This window comes from Hyperolius riggenbachi, chromosome 6 (genome assembly GCF_040937935.1).
Source record: "Hyperolius riggenbachi isolate aHypRig1 chromosome 6, aHypRig1.pri, whole genome shotgun sequence".
NCBI classification, from domain to species: domain Eukaryota; kingdom Metazoa; phylum Chordata; class Amphibia; order Anura; family Hyperoliidae; genus Hyperolius; species Hyperolius riggenbachi.
The window spans coordinates 288,320,701-288,339,104 of NC_090651.1; the positions used below are offsets into that span (position 1 = coordinate 288,320,701).

The 18,404-nt window shown below is 44.5% G+C and overlaps 1 long non-coding RNA gene across 1 annotated transcript; it reads left to right on the forward strand.

Annotated features, from left to right (window-relative positions):
- Positions 1–12,016: 12,016 nt before the first annotated feature.
- Positions 12,017–15,381, forward strand: LOC137522786 (uncharacterized). The gene is made up of 3 exons (XR_011022441.1): positions 12,017–12,475; positions 15,032–15,160; positions 15,262–15,381. It is a non-coding gene; the product is annotated as an uncharacterized lncRNA (long non-coding RNA).
- The last annotated feature ends 3,023 nt before the right edge of the window (positions 15,382–18,404 follow it).

Genomic DNA, 18,404 nt, shown 5'->3' on the forward strand with positions numbered 1-18,404 from the left:
ACTCCAGCCTGAACAAACATACAGTCATTAAGTTACATTCGTTATGTTAATTAAAATAGATAGGTAATATATTCTCTTACCCACCCTGTTTTAAAAAAAACAGGCAAATGTTTGATTTCATGATGGCAGTCATCTTTTTGGTTGAAAGGAGGTGACAGGGAGCATGAGACACAGTTCCAACTGTACTGTGTCCTGAGCACCTCTCCCAGTTGCTAGGCAACATGAATAACAACATAGGAAATCCCATCATGCTCTGCACAGCATCAGGGAAAAAAAGCCCAGGCTTTTTTTCTTTGATGGGTGGAGCTTAGTTAAAAATGCAGCTAATAATGATGCTTTGGTAAGAAAAACAAAGTTCTGATGCTGTGAAACTTAAAGAAACACCAAGCCTTTTCAGTTCTGCTGAGTAGATTTTTAGTCCGGAGGTTTACTTTAAGGACGGATACCCTGGTGTTTAATTTCCCCAGAATTTCTGTGCAAAAGTGATCAAATTTTTATAACTTTTTTTCCTGTAACTTGCCAAAATGTGTCAAGCAAGGGTCTAATGTACAGTGCAGGAGGGTACTGACGTGTACAAAAGTCAATACCGCTAGGGAGGTTAAGTAGCTAGGTTAAGTGTGATTTCGTTTATAATAGAGTGCCGGATGTAATCGATAAACGTGATTTTGTTTATAAAAGGAGGCCGAATGTAGCCGATAAACAAGTTTGTTTATAAAAAGGTGCTGTTTGTAGCCGATGAGTGTTACTCCATTTACAAAAGGGCGCCGGATGTAGCGTTCTCACATACCCCCAATCCCCCTGGCACCCAACCTTTATCCCCCCACATGGTGCCTAACCTTAACCACAGTATTCAGTGAAATAATTGTAGCCGCAATTTTTGAAAAATATTTAACTGGTATTTGGCGTGATCATTTAGTCTCATTTTATGTCAAAGGTCTAGATAGTGTTCAGTGAGATCGTTGTAGCTGCAATTTTCTAAAGATTTAACTATTATTTGTAGCTGCATTTTATGTCAAAGATATACGGTACATACTCGTGTATAAGCCGACCCCCCAACATTTACCTCAGAATTCAGGAAAAAATGATTGACTTGTGTATAAGCCAAGGGTAGGAAATGCAGCAACTCCTGACAACAAGGGGGTAGTTGTTGCATTTTATATGGAGGTTATTAAAGAGTTCATCTCTGTATGGAACAGATGCAGGAGCCAGCACCATTTAACCTCCTTACCGGTAATCCCGAGTCAGGCTCGGGACGGAAAGCCACAGAACAGGGTGGTAATCCCGTGCCTGAATGAGTTTCATGCAGGATCTGCTGCAGACCTCTCTGAGGTATGTTTTTATTATGAAAAAAACTGCACAGCTTTTAGACCTTAAAGAGACTCCGTAACAAAAATTGCATCCTGTGTTTTATCATCCTACAAGTTCCAAAAGCTATTCTAATGTGTTCTGGCTTACTGCAGCACGTTCTACTATCACCATCTCTGTAATAAATCAACTTATCTCTCTCTTGTCAGACTTGTCAGCCTGTGTCTGGAAGGCTGCCAAGTTCTTCAGTGTTGTGGTTCTGTGATGCATCTCCCCCCTCCAGGCCCCTCTCTGCACACTGCCTGTGTATTATTTAGATTAGGAAAGCTTCTCTCTTCTCTCTTATCTTTTACAAGCTGGATAAATCCTCGTCTGAGCTGGCTAGGCTTTCACATACTGAGGAATAACATACAGGCAGAGCTGTCTGCACTCTGCAGGAAGAAACAGCCTGACACTTCAGTGGAAGATAGCTGCAGGGGGAAAGAAACACACAAATGATCTCTTGAGATTCAAAAGGAAGGGTGTATACAGCCTGCTTGTGTATGAATGTATTTTCTATGTGTGGACATACTGTACATCAACCTACTTCCTGTTTTGGTGGCCATTTTGTTTGTTTATAAACAAACTTTTTAAAACTGTTTTTAACCACTTTTAATGCGGCGAGGAGTGGCGAAATTGTGACAGAGGGTAATAGGAGATGTCCCCTAACGCACTGGTATGTTTACTTTTGTGCGATTTTAACAATACAGATTCTCTTTAAATCTGGAAATAATCAACGCTAGGGAGGTTAACATGTAATCATTACTAAATGTACCGGTAATCATATAAAGTTTTGTACAATGTGTCTGCACTCTGCACATGGCATTCTGTCCACACCACACTATTAACAGACAGAGCTGACACACTTGCCCAAAAGGTGGATCAGCGCAACACCAGGCCGCCTCCGAATGGCCACCATCAGAGATGCGCTGAGCCCCCCCAGGAACTACAAACGCACCTTGAACCCAAACAGAAGCTCTGCATATACACCAAAAGCATGGCTGTTAAGTGGGAGCAGCTGACCAAAAACGAATTACATTAGTACATGGCAAGGAAATGAGCAGCGCTACTTAAAAACAGACTAGTGCCTACCTGCAAAAGAGTGCAAGCCCCACTTGTGGGGTCGAATACACACCGAGCATACACATGACCTGTCTACCACTAGAGGAGGATGTTGGTTTCCATTAACAGCTTGCATGCAACCTATTAAGTACTCGTCCCTCCCACTGCGAAGAAGTCAATCCTCCATGGAAGGGCCTAACACTAACTAAATCCTAACCTATGTATATGCATAGCCTGGGTGCGGCTAATCAAATAAAATTTAAAATTGCGCAAAAGGTGGATCAGCGCAACACTAGGCCGCCTCCGAATGGCCTCCATCAGAGATGCGCTGAGCCCCCCCAGGAACTACAAACGCACCTTGAACCCAAACAGAAGCTCTGCATATACACCAAAAGCATGGCTGTTAAGTGGGAGCAGCTGACCAAAAACGAATTACATTAGTACATGGCAAGGAAATGAGCAGCGCTACTTAAAAACAGACTAGTGCCTACCTGCAAAAGAGTGCAAGCCCCACTTGTGGGGTCGAATACACACCGAGCATACACATGACCTGTCTACCACTAGAGGAGGATGTTGGTTTCCATTAACAGCTTGCATGCAACCTATTAAGTACTCGTCCCTCCCACTGCGAAGAAGTCAATCCTCCATGGAAGGGCCTAACACTAACTAAATCCTAACCTATGTATATGCATAGCCTGGGTGCGGCTAATCAAATAAAATTTAAAATTGCGCAAAAGGTGGATCAGCGCAACACTAGGCCGCCTCCGAATGGCCTCCATCAGAGATGCGCTGAGCCCCCCCAGGAACTACAAACGCACCTTGAACCCAAACAGAAGCTCTGCATATACACCAAAAGCATGGCTGTTAAGTGGGAGCAGCTGACCAAAAACGAATTACATTAGTACATGGCAAGGAAATGAGCAGCGCTACTTAAAAACAGACTAGTGCCTACCTGCAAAAGAGTGCAAGCCCCACTTGTGGGGTCGAATACACACCGAGCATACACATGACCTGTCTACCACTAGAGGAGGATGTTGGTTTCCATTAACAGCTTGCATGCAACCTATTAAGTACTCGTCCCTCCCACTGCGAAGAAGTCAATCCTCCATGGGAGGGGCCTAACACTAACTAAATCCTAACCTATGTATATGCATAGCCTGGGTGCGGCTAATCAAATAAAATTGAAAATTGCGCAAAAGGTGGATCAGTGCAACACCAGGCCGCCTCCGAATGGCCTCCATCAGAGATGCGCTGAGCCCCCCCAGGAACTACAAACCCACCTTGAACCCAAACAGAAGCTCTGCATATACACCAAAAGCATGGCCGTTAAGTGGGAGCAGCTGACCAAAAATGAATTACATTAGTACATAGCAAGGAAATGAGCAGCGCTACTTAAAAACAGACTAGTGCCTACCTGCAAAAGAGTGCAAGCCCCACTTGTGGGGTCGAATACACACCGAGCATACACATGACCTGTCTACCACTAGAGGAGGATGTTGGTTTCCATTAACAGCTTGCATGCAACCTATTAAGTACTCGTCCCTCCCACTGCGAAGAAGTCAATCCTCCATGGGAGGGGCCTAACACTAACTAAATCCTAACCTATGTATATGCATAGCCTGGGTGCGGCTAATCAAATAAAATTGAAAATTGCGCAAAAGGTGGATCAGCGCAACACCAGGCCGCCTCCGAATGGCCTCCATCAGAGATGCGCTGAGCCCCCCCAGGAACTACAAACCCACCTTGAACCCAAACAGAAGCTCTGCATATACACCAAAAGCATGGCCGTTAAAGAGAAACTCCAACCAAGAATTGAACTTTTTCCCAATCAGTAGCTGATACCCCATTTTACATGAGAAAGACAATGATTTTCACAAACAGACCATCAGGGGGCGCTGTGTGACTGATTTTGTGCTGAAACCCCTCCCACAAGAGGCTCTGAATACCGCGGTACTGCTGGCAAACTGCCACAATGTAACAATGTTCAGAGACAGGAAATAGCTGTTATTAGCTATCTGTAACAGACAGAGCAGCTAGAAACAGCTAAATAACCTGCCCACAGTAACAATGTCACCATGTAATAAATGTCAGAATGTGAATCTGGGAGAGGAAAGATTTTACAATGAGCAAACACTGACTAAATCATTTATACATAATTATGGTAAAAAATGAAGCACTTTTTTTACTACATTATTTTCACTGGAGTTCCTCTTTAAGTGGGAGCAGCTGACCAAAAATTAATTACATTAGTACATAGCAAGGAAATGAGCAGCGCTACTTAAAAACAGACTAGTGCCTACCTGCAAAAGAGTGCAAGCCCTACTTGTGGGGTCGAATACACACCGAGCATACACATGACCTGTCTACCACTAGAGGAGGATGTTGGTTTCCATTAACAGCTTGCATGCAACCTATTAAGTACTCGTCCCTCTCACTGCGAAGAAGTCAATCCTCCATGGGAGGGGCCTAACACTAACGAGTACTTAATAGGTTGCATGCAAGCTGTTAATGGAAACCAACATCCTCCTCTAGTGGTAGACAGGTCATGTGTATGCTCGGTGTGTATTCGACCCCACAAGTGGGGCTTGCACTCTTTTGCAGGTAGGCACTAGTCTGCTTTTAAGTAGCGCTGCTCATTTCCTTGCTATGTACTAATGTAATTCGTTTTTGGTCAGCTGCTCCCACTTAACAGCCATGCTTTTGGTGTATATGCAGAGCTTCTGTTTGGGTTCAAGGTGCGTTTGTAGTTCCTGGGGGGGCTCAGCGCATCTCTGATGGAGGCCATTCGGAGGCGGCCTGGTGTTGCGCTGATCCACCTTTTGCGCAATTTTCAATTTTCGATTTTATTTGATTAGCCGCACCCAGGCTATGCATATACATAGGTTAGGATTTAGTTAGTGTTAGGCCCCTCCCATGGAGGATTGACTTCTTCGCAGTGGGAGGGACGAGTACTTAATAGGTTGCATGCAAGCTGTTAATGGAAACCAACATCCTCCTCTAGTGGTAGACAGGTCATGTGTATGCTCGGTGTGTATTCGACCCCACAAGTGGGGCTTGCGCTCTTTTGCAGGTAGGCACTAGTCTGTTTTTAAGTAGCGCTGCTCATTTCCTTGCCATAGAGCTGACACACTTGTCTACATTACATTGAGGAGCATACAGGCACAAGCGTAGTCCTTATTTACTTTGCTCAAGTGCTGAGCGGGGCTTGTGGGCTATTTGAACCTTGCAGGTAATTGACAGATGACAGGGAACCTCCTGCACAAAAGCTGTACAACAATGTTGCCATTTCTGACACACGCACGCACGCACGCACGCACGCACGAAAAGTTAGCATTGCATGCACCAATGTTACTCAATGGGCTGCATAAAAAACGCATGGGTATGCGTTTGTACTTTGCGATTTAAAAATGCACATAATGAAAATCAATGGAAACACAATGTATTGCGTTTTGGATGCGTTTTTTATATTTTAAAAAAAGATATATAAAGATTTCTGATGTATTTCCGCTTCCTGTTGTCTTCCTAGTGGTTTGCATAAATGTAAATATAAAAACACATATGCGTTTTACATATGCGAACCGCAAACGCATTAAAAACGCATCTGCGTTAGAAAAATGCAAACGTACCAAAAATGCAAAAAAAACGCACACAACATTAACATAAAACATGACATAAAACACAGCCTTTCGCGTTGTGTGCACCCAGCCTGTGCAGTGGAGCCTGTACTGTGAATGGCTGAAGGGGAGCGGAACAACTGATCTGCAGGTGTCCGTACTGACCTGCAGAGACGATCGGAGAATAGCAGTGATGCGGAGTGGGCATCAGCATGCTTCCTAGCTGATCGGAGGAGCAGGAGAGCTGATTGGATAACCATCGGTGCTGCGGGCTGTGCATTGGAGCAGATCAGGGTGTGCCTGAACTGCGGATGGTCGGAGGGGAACGCCAAGCACAACAGCTGATCTGCATTAGGATCTCCTGGTTTGTGCACGGCAGGCGCAATCAGATGCCCGGGAGAGAGCAGAGCAGGAGAGATGGATGGCCAGAATCACAGCTCCCCTCTTCAGTGCACATAATCTCGCCCTTCCTGTGCAGAGCAGGAGACTAGTTTGTAGGTATGGGCAATGAGAAATTAAAGGGGGCCTACTAACAATACAATCTTGATTCTAAAATATTACCACTTTTATGTAATAGGGGCAACCTTAAGTATTTATTCAAAATATATTTACTCAGCGTACTCTTATACTAGATAGATAGATTTAGTAAAATTGTACAACCGATATTCTATCATGAATTAATTGTAACCAACTTTATGCAAATATATGCAGCTTGGAAATGATCCAAAGCAGTCCCTGCATTTGATTGGTTTATTTCCAAGTTGTATAAAATTTGCATCAGCTTGGAATTATTATCATAATATTAACCATCCCTACTTGGTAAATGATTTGTACATAATTCTGAGTTGATACAGGAGCATGCAAATTTATGCAGCTTGGAAACAGACCAATCAAATTCCACCTTGGTGAGATGTGACTGGTAAATTTTAAAGCTGCGTTCATTTGCACACAACATTTGCACACTCCTGCACCAACTCGTAATTATTTGCATCTTATTGACCAACCCTAGAATAAAGGAGCAGTGACAGCTGATGATAGGCATGTTAGGGTTAAGCTTAAAGGGAACCTGAAGTGAGTAAAATTATTTAAAGTAAACACATGGCATAGCCGCAAATGAATATTACATACTTGCCTCACCGTTAGTTCCTCTCAGAAGCTCACCATTTTCTTCTTACAGTGATCCCTTCCAGTTCTGACACTATTTTGTCAGAACTGAAATATACCAGTTGCTGTCAGTTATATATCAGCAGCTGTCAGTTACAACTGAATGTGCAAGGTAATGTCCATGTTTCCTTATGGCTCAAGTGGGCGATATTACAGTTTAACAGTGTGCCGACCAGGAAGTGGTTCTGGGGTAATGGCCATTTTCAAAATGGAGGATGGAGAATTCCATTGATCGCAGTGGACAAACAAGACGCACGAGAGGAGAAAGAGATTGAGTAGTAGATAACACAGGAAGTAAGTATGACCTGTGTATGGTTATGTTGACTTTTTATTTTCAGTTCAGGTTCTCTTTAAGGGCCCATTTACTCTTGCAAAACGCTAGCGCTTTTGCTAGCATTCTGCTCTGGCAATTTTTGGCGATTCATGCGAAAAGAAATCGCCATTCACACCTGGTGATTTTTTTTTTTTTTGCGATCGTGTTTACCACTTCTATAGCACTAAACGTGATCACCGGGAAGTCGCCTGAAAATGGTGCAGGATACAAATTTGCGTTTGGTGCTTTGCGTTAATCGCCGGCGATGACGCAAATTGCCCAAGTGAGAACGGGCCCATAGGGTATTATGGCATTAGCGCTTTAAAAAGCGCTAGTGCTTGAGTGTTAGATGTGAATGGGGCCTGAGGCTGGTGACACACTAAGGATTGTCAGTAGCAGGGACCAAAAATAGTCCTTCAGTGTGTGAAAAAGCATATTGCTAAAATACAGTTCCACGCGTGCGCGATGCGTAAAACTGCGGCGGTCCATTTAAAAACACGAGCGTCTCCATAGACTTGCATTACTTCCACCCCGCCGCGTGGTAATGTAGGTATGGGCTCATGTTAGGGAACTTCTGCCACAGTGAACTACATTGTAGGCAATGTGAACTCCCCCACAGACTTTCATTGCCCTAGCGGTAGGTTGCGGTAAATTGCTGCACCGCGCCAGTTTGAAAGGCCCCTAAAGGTCATACTGGGTTATACTGGGTTAGCTGTAGGACATTTAGACAAACAATTCCAGCAACCGCAACCAAAATAGTGCGCAGATAGAATCGCTGTGCACCAGACCAAACCTTCTCCCTAAGCCCAGATGTTAGCGATACTTATGTGTTCGAATGGAAAGTACTGATAATAGATTCAGCCGATCTTCAGGTGAATGATGGCATAAAATGCTATGTGGCAGTTTGTTGCGCTGTCATGAAAGGGTAAATGTAGGCAGCATTTCAGCCAGTGCCAGAACATTAAACCTCTCCATTGCTTTTGATACCATTTACTACAATAGTAAATACATCTGAGCAATTGTGCTGCCAACCAGAGAATTGCCCCATGACATACAGTGACTATGGAAGTGCTTTCCTCCTGTGATAGAACATTAAATCCTAATAGAGTCAAAAAATATATACACATGCTATTATCTCCATTCTCTTCTTACACAAATCCACAGGAAGGACTCTTTCGTACCAGAGAGATCTATTTATCAAGGGCAGGACATTAGAAAATGCTGAGTATTCCACTGATTCTTCTTATTAGCACATTTATAAAAGTGCTCAAAGGATAAAATAACGGCATCTGTCAGCGGGATCAGAATTTGTGAGTGCAGTGTTTATTAACCACAAAAACATGGCCAAACCTGTTCGTCATAGTGATAAATGTAAAGCCTAGTTCACACTACAAAGCGATTGAGATTTTGCAAAGTGATTTTCAGAGCGATTTTTAAAGGAATGAGCATTTTTGCACTTTCCTTTAAAAAAAATTGCTCCAAAAATAGTAGAGGCAGCACGTTTACAATTTTGTTAAAATCGAAAAGCTGCAGTTAGAACACCCTAATATGCTGACACTGCTGAATTGCTTTGCCTATCGCTCATGGTGTGAACCAGCCCTAACAGTGGAAAACGCTGTTTGTTGCTAATGCCCGTCAGCACTTTGCCAGCAATAATGACCATCTGCATCAAAAGTTAGTGGGGCGCATATGCATATACCAGTGCATGGGTAAGGCTATGCTCACAGTGGCTGTTGGGTTCCCTGTGACAGCAGGAACACAACCAATCAGAAAAAGTGGCATCGCGCGTTACCCATTTGTTGCATCAGATACAGTGAAGCATACAAACAATAAAAAGTATGTTTTTGTTAATGCACGTGTTGTGCGATTCTGTACACCGTTACACCACAACTCACCCGCCGTACTGCGAACGTCGCATAGGTGGTGCATTGCTGTGCAGCAAGCTGCATTACAAAGTGGCTGTTATGCCGACCACAATGTACCACTGTGAACGTAGCATACACACATCAGACCATAGTCTTTTGAAAATGAAAGATCACAGACCAATCTTACCACCCTTCATGTAGTATGAGAGCCATACTCTACACAGTCTTTTCTATGGAGCTGAACTCCCCATCAGACAGAAATCTTTGCAAGATGCTGCACACACAGATGCTGTACAGACACAAAAGATCTGTATCTGCAAAAGATCTGTTCCTGCCAAAAATCCATTCCTGCAAATTGCAATGATAGTCTATGAGATCTGCAGATCATCATACACACATGATTTAACTGACATTCATCTGCAGATCAGATCCACCAGGATGGATTTTCAGATCTGCAGATGACTGCTTGATCTGCAGATGTATGTCAGTTAAATCATGTGTGTATGATGATCTGCAGATCTCATAGACTATCATTGCAATTTGCAGGAATGGATTTTTGGCAGGAACAGATCTTTTGCAGATACTGATCTTTTGTGTCTGTACAGCATCTGTGTGTGCAGCATCTTGCAAAGATTTTTTTCTGATGTGGAGTTCAGCTCCATAGAAAAGACTGTGTAGAGTATGGCTCTCATACTACATGAAGGGTGGTAAGATTGATCTGTGATCTTTCATTTTCAAAAGACTATGGTCTGATGTGTGTATGAGCCTTTAGAGTAATGCTTCATACACACTTGAGATAAAAGTCTTTGGAAAATGCAAGATCACAGACCAATTTTACCCCCTTCCATGTAGTATGAGAGCCATACTCTACACAGTGTATTCTATGGAGCTGCATACCTCCCAACTTTCTGAGATGAGAAACCGGGACACTTAAGCCACGCCCCCGACCACACCCCCTGACACACCCCTAGTCAAAAATGTGTGTATATATATATATATATATATATATATATATATATATATATATATATATATATATATATATATATATGGTGGGGAGAAGGGTGAGGGTGCCCAGCTAAAAAGAAGGATCGAGGCGCCAGCCGCGGCTGTGGTGTGCGGGATGCGGGCCAAGCTTGTCCCCCCTCCCTCCGAATGTGCCCCCCAGTGTCCCCCTGTATGGCGAGATACGAGCGCAGCAGAGCGGCAGTCTTACCATTCCTCTTCGCATATGGGCATCTCGTCTTCTCCGCTTCCTGTGACGTCACAGGAAGTAGTTGGAAGACGAGATGCCAGTACGCGAGGAAGATGGTAAGACTGCCGCTCTGCTGCGCTGCGCCATACAGGGGGACACTGGGGGGCACATTCGGAGGGAGGGGGGACAAGCTTGGCCCGCATCCCGCACACCACAGCCGCGGCTGGCGCCTCGATCCTTCTTTTTTCCTCCGCTGGAGAGGAGCTGCTGCCTGCCGGGACACAAGGGGGGCTATCCCGGGACAGCGGGACCCCTCCCCCAACCCGTGACGGTCCCGGCGAAAACGGGACGGTTGGGGCCCCTGGAGCTGCACTCCCCATCAGATAACATCTTTGCAAGATGCTGCACACAAAGATGCTGTACACACTCAAAAGATCATTATCTGCAAAATATCTGTTCCTGCAAAACATCCATTCCTGCAAACTGCATTCATAGTCTATGAGATCTGCAGATCCTCATACACACCTGGTTTAACAGACAATCATCTGCAGATCATCTGCAGATCAGATCCACCAGGATGGATTTTCAGATCTGCAGATGATTGCCAGATATGCAGATGAAGTCTGTTAAACCAGGTGTGTATGAGGATCTGCAGATCTCATAGACTATGAATGTATTTTGCAGGAATGGATTTTTTGCAGGAACAGATCTTTTGCAGATAATGATCTTTTGAGTGTGTACGGGCATCTGTGTGTGCAGCATCTTGCAAAGATTTTATCTGATGGGGAGTGCAGCTCCATAGAATAGACTGTGTAGGTATGGCTCTCATACTACATGGAAGGGGGTAAAATTGGTCTGTGATCTTGCATTTTCCAAAGACTGTTATCTCAAGTGTGTATGAAGCATAAGGCAAGGTTTACCGTATTTTTCGGACTATAAGACGCACTTTTTCTCCCCCAAAAGTGGGGTGAAAAAGTCACTGCGTCTTATAGTCCGAATGCAGCTTTTACCTATATGGGGGCGCATGTGTCCGATGATAGCAGCAGCCGCTATGAAGTTTCCCCGCATCAGCCAGAGTGTCCAAAGTGAGGAGGCAGCAGCTGGATACAAAGTTTCCCCGCATCAGCCAGAGTGTCCGCAGGGAGGAGGCAGCCGCTCGATACAAAGTTCCCCCGCATCAGCCAGAATGTCCGTGCGAGGAGGCAGCCACTCGATACAAAGTTTCCAGCATCAGCCAGAGTGTCCCCGCAGCGAGTCAGCAGTAGCCCGACCTAAAGTACTTCCTGAATCAGTGTGATCAGAGCAGTACAAAAAGACACCTTCAGCCGCTATATCGGCAGAGTCCTCTGAGGCTTCCATACTGTGTTGTTTATTGGTGTCAGCCCATAACCCCGCGCACGTGCGCTGCGGGTGATTGGAGGGCGCCAGTAAACAACACAGTATGGAAGCCTCAGAGGACTCTGCCGATATAGCGGCTGAAGGTGTCTTTGTACTGCTCTGATCACGCTGATTCAGGAAATACTTTAGGTCGGGCTGCTGCTGACTCGCTGCGGGGACACTCTGGCTGATGCTGGAAACTTTGTATCCAGTGGCTGCCTCCTCCCACGGACATTCTGGCTGATGCTGGAAACTTTGTATCCAGTGGCTGCCTCCTCCCACGGACATTCTGGCTGATACTGGAAACTTTGTATCAAGTGGCTGCCTCCTCCGATGGACATTCTGGCTGATGCTGGAAACTTTGTATCAAGTGGCTGCCTCCTCCGACGGACACTCTGATGCGGGAAAACTTTGTATTGAGCTGCTGCCTCCTCGCTGCGGTGACAGGCTCATTGCTGATGCGGGGAAAACTCATCGGGCTATTGCTGAGGGGACAGATTTATTACTGAAGCAGGGAACAGATGCCACCCAGGCTGGATAGGTGAGATAGATCTCATTTATATTGTAGTGGTTAGCATAGCTAGTGTTTTGGGGGAGAGCAGGGGTTTGTGTTGTGTAGTGTAGTGTAGTGTAGCTGGAGAAGGTGGTATCAGTGGATTTGTGAAATGTAGTATAGTTAGTGGGGGCAGCAGTGGTTAGTGAAGTTAGGCAGTGTAATTTAGAGACATCTTGGGGAGGGGGTAAAGGTCCATAAGACACTCCTGGACCATGGATGCACCTAGGCTTAGTATTTTTTTTTCCCCTGGTTTTTGCCTTCTAAACCTGGGTGCGTCTTATAGTCCGGAGCGTCTTATAGTCCGAAAAATACGGTATATTTGTCTTCATAGAAAGCGTGAATTTTCAGCATTCGGTAATGCTGAAAACAGCTGATTTTACTGATCACTTAGGAAAGTGTCAATTCATCAAGCCTGTTACCGCATGAAAAGCTGAAATTACTGAGCAGTGAGGTAAAATACTGACTTGTGCAGTAAGCACCTCAACCCGTCAGTAAGGCCCAGTGTACACCAAAACCGCTAGCAGATCCACAAAACGCTAGCGTTTTTTGGTGTGGACTGTGAGATGTGGCCCCATGCACACCGAGCGGATTTTGATGCAATCCGCCGGCCGCATCCGCCTGAAATTCCACTTGGCTAATGTATTTGAATGGGCTGGTGCACACAGGCGGTTTGAGGTTTTTAGCAAACTGCAAACGTGCAGCAGGAGGCACATTTGCGGTTTGCTAAAAACCTCAAACCGCCGGTTTGCACCAGCCCATTCAAATACATTAGCCAAGCGGATTTTCAGGCGGATCCACTCAGTGTGCACTGGGCCTCAATGTCAATGCATCAAGGTTACAGCATGCGGTACAGCCCTGGAATATTATGGGCAGTTCACCTCTGTCGGAATCAGTACGGGACTCACAAAACTCTCTGAAGCAGAGGTGATTCCCTATGACTGACAGGAGCAGAAGCCAATAGGAACAGCCGTGTCTCCTGCAAGTGATTTTGATTGGACCCGGTGGGTCCTGCTTTCCTACCCCCAGGAGCAGAGCAGAGAGAGAAAGGACAAAAGATGCTTCCCCTGCCTCCCTTCGGCAGTTTAACCTCTTCTGTTCCTGTTTTAAGATGCAGAGTAGCTAATGTGGAAAGCCCCTAAGCGGGGGAATGTTTAAAGTTTCTTGGAACTTCCTCTAAGCTGTGGCAAAGAAATAAAATGTTAAGAAAGACTAATGGAGACTAATAGAGAAATTCAGAGCGAGCAGAGGCAGAAGCAAAACATGTACATCTAAAGGGACATCGGGATGCCTCTTACTATTGTAATGCTGTCTCTGCACAGAGAACAGGTGTAACACAAACAACTCACACTCTTCTGCTGTTACCAACAACTGGGCTTCGGAGAATTACAGAACTTCTGCCGCATCTGTGAAAATATTGATGAATTGGCACACAAAAGTCTAAAATATTTTCCTGACTTGTTTTTTTATTTATTCAACAGCCTTGATGAATTGATGCCAGTGAGTCTGATCCAATTCACTTTTTCTCCTAAGTTTTCTCCTTGGTGGTATTTTCACACCTTACAGTATCAATAACATGTCTTTTAATCCACCAGCAAGAAGGAAAATACTCAGAATAATTTTGAGAGTACTTTTCACCTACTTTTTGGTTCTTTTTAAATTGTAAAACTTTTTAGAGTGCTAAAAAGTAGTGGTGTGTGTCCGGTTTATGAGTGATTGGTTCATATGAGTTGAGTGATCTGACTCATCACACTGAACCGAATCAGTTCAGTGGATGAGACAGCCAGCTGCACAGGGTCCTTTTCCACTGCAAAATGCAAAACCGACCAATTTTGATGTGCGTTTTTTGTTTTTTACGCGTTTGCGTTTTTCTGATTGGCAAGTGTCTTGATTTTTAAAAATAGATACTAGTGGTTAAATCAAAGCATGTTTCATGCGTTCCTATACTTTACATTGAAACGCAAAACGCTTCATAATCGCACAGACATGCGTTCGTGTTTTTTTTTTTTTAATTGGAATGCAGCAGTGGAAAAGGCCACCCAAGATTATTTTAAACAGGCTGCACTTAGAATCAGCAAACGCATGCTTTTTGTGTTTTTGTCAAAAACGCAGCTAGTGGAAAAGGGCCCACAGACAGCTGAAGGAGAAGGAGCCAGGAGGAGGAATAATAGATGCCTGGGCCAATTAGCAGGGGAAGGGAGTGACTAGCAACAAGTTACTGCTAGCCACACCATCCACAGTGAAATTAATCAAATGATTCGGTTCATTATCCGGTTCTTTTTAATCAATTGAATCGAACAAAACGATTCATTGAAAAGAGCCGGACTCCCCATCACTACTAAAAAGTTATTCCAAAGAGAAAATGAAAAATGATTTCCTGGAAGAAAACTTAGCACAAAAGGCAAATTGTATGAGGACTATAGCACTTATCCAATTAACATTTTCTCCTAGTAGCTAATTTTTCATCTTATTTTAAAAAAATAACTTTTCAGCACTTAGGAATTGGAAAAGTACTAAAAAAAAAAATGTCTTTCCCTTTAAAAGCTTCATCACAGGCTACCCAGACAAAGCTTTTAAAGTAAAACCGGTTGGGCAATGATGAACGTGGCTGGTGGATGGCATACCGCATTTTATTCAAGATACTACAGCCGGTCCCTGTAAAAGGGCCCCGATGTAAGTGTTTTGTTTTATATTTTTATATATTTTTGTCAGTTGCAAATAAATCCTGCAATTCAGGTTAAGCTTAGAGGCGCTTTTTATTTCTTTTTACATAGCTATTATGTGAGCGCAACTCCAGAATATTACTCAGCGAGGTGGAAACTGAGAGGAAGGAGAAGAGGCTGGCAGATCGATGCTCCGCTGCCTGTCTGCACTGAGCCCTGTACAGACCTTATAATGTGGGTCTATAGGATCTGGTAAGCAGGGCCGGCCCTAGACTTTTTGCCGCCTGAGGCAAATTTTTTAAAAATTGACACCGCCCCCCCCCCGTGGGGGGGCGCTCTGGGGGGCCGCCGAGCTGGAGGGGTAGCTGGCAGGACAGGGGTATTGGGCCAGCGGCGGGGAGGTGGGTCGGACCCCCCGCTCCCTCACCTGGGTCCCCCGTCCTCCGCTCCCCTCCAGCCTTAAATAGAAGCAGCCGCTATGTGTAAGAGGCACGGGTGGGGAGGACACTCACCTCTTCCCAGCGTGCGCTCCACTGACGTCACTTCCTGCAGCGTTGCAGGAAGTGACGTCAGTGGAGCGCACGCTGGAACGAGGAAGAGGTGAGTCCTCCCCGCCCGTGCCTCTAACACATAGCGGCTGCTTCTATTTAAGGCTGGAGGGAAGCGGAGGACGGGGGACCCAGGCGAGGAAGGGGGGGGTCCGACCCCCCTCCCCACCGCTGGCCCAATACCCCCGTCCTGCCAGCTACCCCTCCAGCTCGGCGGCCGGCTCCCCGCACCCACGGACGGGCGGGTGCCGCCCCTGGAAATTTGCCGCCTGAGGCAAAAGTTTCACCCCGCCTCATGAGCTGGCCGGCCCTGCTGGTAAGAGTTTCCATTTTTTGATGTGGTGATGGATTATCTGTGCTCAGGCATGGGCTCACGATTGGTGTGTGGCTGGATATGAAGGGGTTAGTTAATAGTTACCCATAAGTCCGTGGTCCTCCCTGCGCTCCAAACTGCTTGCAAGCGTCCTATTGCACGCGTTGCAATCCTCACTACGCGCACTTCCTCCTTCAAGCCAGAAGGAGGTAGTGCGCGGTGGTGAGGCTTGCAACGCATCCAATAGGACGCGTGCAAGCTGTTTGGAGTGCAGGGTAGACGACAGACCTATGGGTAACTAACCCCTTCAGATCCAGCCGCACACCTGAGGAAATTAAGCCTCATTTAAATCACAAATTCAAGTCCCTAGGGACTCTTAACTTCTCGTGAGCCCATGCCTGTCTGTGCTGAAGTATTGGATTGTATTTTGAAAGATTTTTGCTTAGAACTGAACTTTGGCTGCAATTTTTAGACATATAGCGCAGAAGAATTTTTTGGGATCAGTAAGTTCTAATGCAAATTTGCATGCTAGAAGATGCTTCCAAAACAGTCAAGTGTGAATCTTGAACAACAATTCAGTGATGAAGAAATAGTTAACCTCTTTTAAGGCAAGTTAATAGCTCTAAGCACCACTTAAAGGACACCTGAAGTGACAGGGATATGTAGGCTGCCATGTTTATTTATTTATTTATTTTTTTAAACAATACCAGTTACCGGACATCCAGCTGATCTTTCATTCATCTGTAGTGTCTGAATCACACACGAGGCAAGCATGTGTCAAATCTAGTAAAGCTGCATCTCTGATAATTTTAAGAATGTAAATCGGGGTGGGGAAGGAGGATAGGAGGTGTGGTTATGGCATTGGGGATGTGTACACTAAACCCCAGTACACTTTGTGAGCAGGTAGTACGCAAAAAGTGTAAAAAAAAATAATAATTTGTTTAACTCATATTAAATGAACAACTGAGGAAAGCAATATGTAATTTCCATAAAACCCAGTAAACTGTACCTGTGCTTCCTGCATACATAAAGTATACTGTGGTTTAGTGAATATACTCCATTGTGTCTTGACAAATATATGCAGACACTGAAGCGATTTTTTTTTTTTTTATGATATGATTTGTATGTGTAGTACAGCCAAGAAATAAAACATGAGGAGCAGACACCTAAGTTTAATATTGATTCCAGTACAGGAAGAGTTAAGAAACTCCAGTTGTCATCTATGCAAAAGAGTCATTGAGTTCCACGACTTTCAAAGTCGCAGAGAGCTCTGTCTTCTGAAGCTTGTTGTCTCAACTGTCAGTCATTGTATTTTATTTTTCTCTGCAGAGAAGAGTTTAAAAGTTCACTTACCTGCTCTGTAAAATCATTTAGAATGATGAGTAGTGTGTAAACTGCAAATATTAGAGAATGATGCAATGTTATAAAAAAAACTAACTGAAAATAAAAATATGAGAATATTTTCTTTGCTACTAATGTTCTAATAATTATCCGTACTACACAACCAATTCATTATATAATGTATTTATTTTTTTGCTTCCATGTTTCTTTACAGGACACCTGAACTGAGAGAGATATGGCGGCTGCCATATTTATTTCCTTTTAAACAAAACCAGTTGCCTGGCTACCCTGCTGATCAGCTGCCTCTAATGCTTTTAGCCATAGACCCTGAACAAGCATATGCAAATCAGATGCTTCTGACTGAAGTCTGACTGGATTAGCCTCATGCTTGTTTCAGGCGAACGCAGTGAATGCAGCGCAGGAGATTTGGACGCAGCCGGCGCCACCATAGACCGTAATAGGAATTACAGCTATAGCAGCGCACACAGAGTAACTCCGGCGCCGTCAGAAGACGGAGCTGAAGTTACTTTTAAAACACAATAATTCGGCTTCCAGCAATTGCTGGAAACCGAATTATTTTATTCCCCACAATCCATGGTGGCCTGGAGGGGGAATAGTATGTAGCGCGGCCGGGACTTGTGCAGCAGCAGGATCAGCCATATACCGGCTGTATCCTGCGTCCAACTCTCCCGCACTGATTTCTCTCGTACGCGTTTCAGGTGTGTATTCCAGATACTACTACAGTTTGAGCTAAGCAGGACTTCCTGGCAACTGGTATTGTTTACAAGGAAATAAATATGGTAGCCTTTATATTTCTTTCAGTTCACTTGTCCTTTCACTTGATATCTTCTTTTTTTTAAAATGTATCTTAGTCATTCAGTTTCTTATACTGAGGAACTTGGCCATATGATTCAGTTTTTACTCATCTGCATAGCGTACTGGTTAAGGCTGTTGCAATTGATGTGGGAGTCGAACCTTTGACCAGGGTTCGAGTCCTGGCTTAGTATGTAAAACAGTAAGGAGTATTTAGGTAAGAATACATAATTATCCTG